Raw genomic sequence first — 6,000 nt, 5'->3', positions numbered from 1 at the left:
CTACTTCAAGATGATACCAACATGTATAATACTTCAAAAGATGGGGAAAATATCTTTGTGACCTTACCTAGCTGAACTCACAAAAACAAAGACATCTCCCCCATTGGAAGAGTAAACTATTGAAATGGGACTTGGAGAAGATTAATTAATCATCCCGTTCCTTCATGTACAAACACAACCCCTAGACCTCAGTTCTGAGAAGTTTACACATACCTCTGCAGAGACATTCCCCACTTTTAGTTGTTTTTCTTAACATTAGAAATTAGGAAAAGGAAAAATATGTTGCCCCTTCAGTCTCAATCCACTTCAAAGACTGGGTAAGGCTTGGGGGCCTCCAAGTCTAAGCTCAGTGCTGGGAAAGAGGGTCAGAGGACTAAAGAGGAGGAGTAGGAGAAGGAGGAGGAAGGCTGCCCATTTGATGCTGCAGTAGGGTCAGTGCCAGGAGAGCCTCCCCATCTGAGCAATATGGTGATGGAGAAAGAGGAGTCTACAAAGAAGGTGGGAAGCACAACACATTGCAGATGACTTTTAACACAGGTTTTGGAAAGAGCAGTTGCAACCAACTCTGCTTCCTGGGCAACCAAGAGAGAACCAGGGGCTGGGGAGTGGACACCCATGCGTTCCTCAGGGCTGTTTATAGGACTGGAGGGTGGAGGCTCAGCAATTCGTGAGTATATGCTGGCCATGAGTACATGGGAGATTCATAACAGAAAAAGGCTTCTAGCCATCAAAACAAGAAGAATTTGAAATATCCTTTTGGCACAACCAGTTATAAGATGCCACCCGTGCAGTTTATCACAAGTTTAGCCAACATTCTTGTAATACCAGGACTAGAGATTCCTTCTCATTCTGTCTTATTCTGGAAGAAAAAAAAAAGGGGGAAGACAAAAAAAACAAACAATAATCTTGAACAAGTGAAATATATTTTTGGTGCATTTGATGGATGTTGTCACGCAGGGCTGGGCGGGAGCTTTAAAAAAAAAAAAAAAGTCTGCAAATACTCATTCACATTTTTAAATGAATTTACTGCAGCCACGTTGATTTCCTCCTGGGATTTGCTTTCTGCACACTTTTGAGCAATCAGGTTTTACTGGGCAAATGTTTGCACAAGACAAATTTCAAAACTGCATGCAGAGACAGAATTTTTGTGTTTTCATGCCAGACATGCTTGTAGGCTTCTCCAATGAGCAGGCAGAAACAATATCATGTGATTTATCTGACCCATCACAACCAACCCACATACCTTGACTAACGAAGATCAGACACCCACAGTTGTTTGTGATCAAGACACAGAGTTGTTTTTTTAATTACAAAGCTATCCATCAGTAATTTCAAATAATAAGTAAATTGGAGGGAATTGTGATCTGTCTCCAGATAGTCTGTGAGCAGAGAAAGCAGCTAAATTTGTTGAATAAATTATTCATTATGGATTATTCGCTCAGCTCTACTGCAATAGCAGTGACATTGTTTAATTTAATAGCACATTAAGGGATCTTTTTCCTTACACAAATGAGTGCATTGCTCCCAGCAAGTTGACTCTTGAAGATGCAATACTGGAATCCTGTAAGAACAGCTACCCCTGTCCAAGGCTTCAATTAGGTTTTGAGCAGCGAAGACCTTCATTTGTATTTGGCTACAGTCCTCCTGTGGGGATACAAACTTGCTTGACAAAATATGGAGCTATGGAAGTCTTGTAAAAACAATTAGAAACCAAGCACATGGGTTTGTTCTCTTCACTGAGTAACTGACTGTGCTTTGAGATGGATCTGAAAATCCCAAAGCCAAAAGAAACTTTTATTCAGATCTCATTTGATCCTGGAGAGGCAAGTACCATTTACCTGAGCCCTGTATTTCTTAATCTTCCACTGCAAAAGTCTGGCATCCTCTCTTCCCATCCCCAGCTATGCTGGAGCCCAAAACTCAAAGCTGAACTCAAGAATGGTGAAACTCTGCCAACAAAATCAACCCTTTCTGAACAGCCACTGCAGGAATACCAGTCCTGTTAATTTTGTTGATGACCTTGATTCTCCCTGAAGACAATATAAAAGATGGAGAATATTTTTATACCTTATTTACAACTAGTTAGTTCCTCCAACCTGTGGAGGAAACCTCCCTGCTAACTTTTTTACCTCTGAGAAATTAAGTTCTTCAAAGTCCCAAGGACCTACTACACAAACCACTGCAAAACATTGTAACGACCCGGCCCTGGCCATGTTCTTGGATCACTTTTTCAGATACGACTCATCCAGGCTCTCACTCTCCATGAAGCCTAGAGCTGGACAAGCACTGGGAGCACTGGGCTGACCCGCACCCTCCAGTGCTGCCCACAGACACTCACAGTTGTGTCTTGGCTGCCTCCATCCCCTCTAACACAGGCACAACTGCTGCCTTTCCCTGGAGACCCAGCACATCCTTCCATCCTTCCAGCATAGCTCATCCATCCATCATAGCCCATGTCCACCAACACAATTTTCTTGGATCTAATTGAGCCCGTGGAAGTGAGGGTCAGGGACCAGTGAACCACAGGCAGGCAGCAGAGGCTGTGGCTCAAGCCCTTAGAAACCCTCACGCCGAAAAGCACGATGTTTTCGGACCCTGACTGCAAGTGCCACACACAGACACAGGGAAGGGTTCTCCTCAGTGGGGTTAAATTAGTTTTCTGCCACTGATGAGAGTGGAAAAGAAAATAAATAATATATATCTTTCCTTTTGGTTAAGAAGAGCTAAAAAAAAACCCAAACTGAGTGAATACCTCAATGAGATCATGCTGCCCATTCATGGATGCACAATGTCATACCTTGATATATCCTGATTCTGGCCCAAATACAAATACACTGAGAAACACGGGCACATGCAGAGATCCCCGATCTGCTCTGATTTATCTCATCTGTGCGTTTTTGATGCCGCACTTTTTTAAAACAGGGCTCCCCCTGAGTAATAACCTGCAGGTAGCAGGTACAGTGCCGCCTCCCAGGCAATCGGTTACAGCAGACAAGAAAGAGATCCCTAACAGACTCCTCTCCCATACAGTGCATTTCCCGCTGGCTATCTCCAGCTCCCACACTGTCACAGAGCGGGCAGTGCCTAGGTGTCATCACACTTCACTGTGCCAAAAGCAAGAGGAGCAACAGTCCTGACACAAAGGACCCAATGCAGCAAGGACAGGCACTCAAACACATGATTAAGAAAGATTGTGACCATCCATGCTGTGTCAGATCCTCATCAAATACTCCCCTCATCTCGTAATTCTTTCTGAAGCTGGCATAACTCAGCATTGAAAACAAGGTGGGAAACCTTTAATGGCCAGTTCAGGACTCAAATCTCTGCTGTTGATATATATACATATACTATATACGTACAAATACTGTATAGATTCCTGGCCATTCACTTTCTGCACTGTATTACAGCTATAAAACAGAAAAGATGAATGAGATCAGGGTGTAAAATTAAAGAAAAGCAACAGGGCGCATACAAATACCAAAACATTAGAGAAAAGAGAGAGCAATGCCACACAAATCCTTTGAGTCCAGTCAGAGCAACTTCACTGAGCCAGTAGCAGGTACAATGAGAATCCATCCAAGCAGGTGCAGGCCTTTCTCCTTCCCTCCTTTGGTACAACTATTTATATCCCTTTCTTCATGTGCTGTATTTAATATTCAGTATATATTATATATTTATACTTTAAGCTACAATATTACGTTCATTTTAGCCTATCCACAGGCAAGTTGCCCTGTTATGCCTCCAAACATCTATACCATATCATTCTGCCTATAACCTTAAAATTGAAATGCCATGTCATATTTTCTACCATCAGTAGCAAGTGTTATCTTACCTTACATTCTATTATATCATTGTGCTTCCCTCCCTGCTTGATAAGCTGTCAATATTGTTTTGGCATGAGAAATTTCCATCTCATGCATCAGATGATCTCCATGACCTTTAAGCGAGTTGCCAGTAAGATAATTTACTCACATTGTTGTGACAAAATAATATCTCTTCTGCCCAGGTCACATAACACGATCATTACATGATTTTCCCAAAATGATTAAATATTGCACATTTTGGGGGTGGAAGACCTCTGTGGGAAATTGAAATTACTAGATTGCTTATCATTTCAGTTAACTACAAAGAGTTAAAAAGGTTACTTGCCATTGCTTCGCCCAAGGATCACATCCCAAATTCCCACATAACTCTTTTTTTAACTTAAGTCTCTGGTTTTACTTTTTTTTTTCTTTAACTGCTCAGCCTTTTGCAAGGAATGTTTTAATACAATCATCTTTGCAGTGTCTTGTATTAGCAGGAGGATGTGATCACAAATATCACATCCTTTTGGCATCTTTTTGGCTCTCTGCGCATAACAAAAATGTCAAACAGATTTTAATGAAAGGCTGCATGCTTGTGGGTATTGACAGTTTGACATAGAATCCTAATTTTCAGATGTCTTGTTCTTACTGTTTTTAACACACAAATACTTGCAGTATAAAAGCAAGGCACCACAACCACAGAGAGCCAGTATTTATATACCGTCCTCCTATTCTCAATGGGCTCCACTCAGCAACATGCCCAATTTCTGTGGGTTTTGGCCTGAGAGTTTTTGCGGCTCGGCTGCAATCATGTCTAATCCCAATTTAGAAACCAAATTATTTCTTTTCCTTACCCGCAGAGCCTGGGCTCCCACTGCTGCTGCACCCTCATGGGGGTGTGGGAGGGGGCAATGGGGCAGCCCCAGCCAGGGATGGGGGATAGCAGGGGGTGCAGAGATGATGGGGAGCCATGGATGTCCCCACAGGAAAACACTCCCCATCTGCTCACGTGCTGAATGCCAGCTTCATGGGCTGCAGAGACCATCCCATGAAGGAAAGCAGGGACCTGGAGAGATCTCTGCACCAGGGGTCCCTCGAGGTACCCGTGCATAGGGAATGCATATGCACATATATTCATATTTATTTATTTAACTGCAGTTGGGCTTCCTCCTCCTGCACTCTCTGTGCTGGAGTGAGTGACAGCTCTTTGTTTCTCTGTACAGAGAATGTCAAGATTTCAGAAAAGGGGCATGTGGCTCCTTCTATCATTTCACTTGACTACTTCCTGTCTCAAGCACCCTGCACCATTATCATTGGCTGCTTCTCCCCGTAAGTAAGGGAATTGTTTATTCAATAAGATATTAGAGAACAATAAAACTGAAAATTAGAGCTGAATGGCATCAAGAAACTCCACTGGGTAAGATATTCTCCAAAGTTTTTCACAGACAAAAGTTTAAGGTGGTCATTATCTCTGCCAGGATTAAAACCCCTCATGGCCATGGATTCCACCCGGTCTTCCCCTTGTACGACTAGAGACAGGTGGCTCAGCTCCAGGACTTCCCTCCCCTCTGTCTCATGGTGGTGGGACACAACAGCCCTTTCCACGAGTCAGCTCCTTGGAAGCACCCCATTCTCCCTGTACGCTACATTGGTTATCCTCTGTATTAATTATGCCTCCCAGCCCAGACTTGTGTTGTGAGCAAGTTTTGTCAGCACCTTCCGTTGTCCTCAAAATCAGGTCGGAGGCCAATTCCTAGACTGGTGCTTCATCTTTCAGCATGCCCCAGCCCTGTTTCCCTCCTGTCTTGCTGTTCAGGTACTTATCTTGTCTTAATAATTTCCCACGTGGCACTGTATCAAATACTTTACTGCAAAAGATGAGATCTACTTCATTTCTTTTATCTAGAAAATCAATGATCTTATCAAAGCAAGATATCACGTTCGTCTGGCGTAATCTATGCTTGGTAAAGCTATGCAGCATTTTAGACAATTTTTGCAATTACTTCTTTCGTTATTATTTCTTCAAAACTGTTTCCAAAGCTTTGCACCTGGCAGATCAGCTCAGCAGCTTCAATGACATGGCTCCATCTCTGCACTGCCTCATGGCCACGTGGCCTCAAACTGCTCTCCTGTAACTAAAAAAAGTTACATAAAGCACTTTTTTATTAATTACTGGTTATTTTATTGTATGAGGTCT

This window comes from Leptosomus discolor, chromosome 8 (genome assembly GCF_034619465.1).
Source record: "Leptosomus discolor isolate bLepDis1 chromosome 8, bLepDis1.hap2, whole genome shotgun sequence".
Classification (NCBI taxonomy): Eukaryota; Metazoa; Chordata; class Aves; order Leptosomiformes; family Leptosomidae; genus Leptosomus; species Leptosomus discolor.
Note: the sequence above shows the minus strand (reverse complement) of the source record.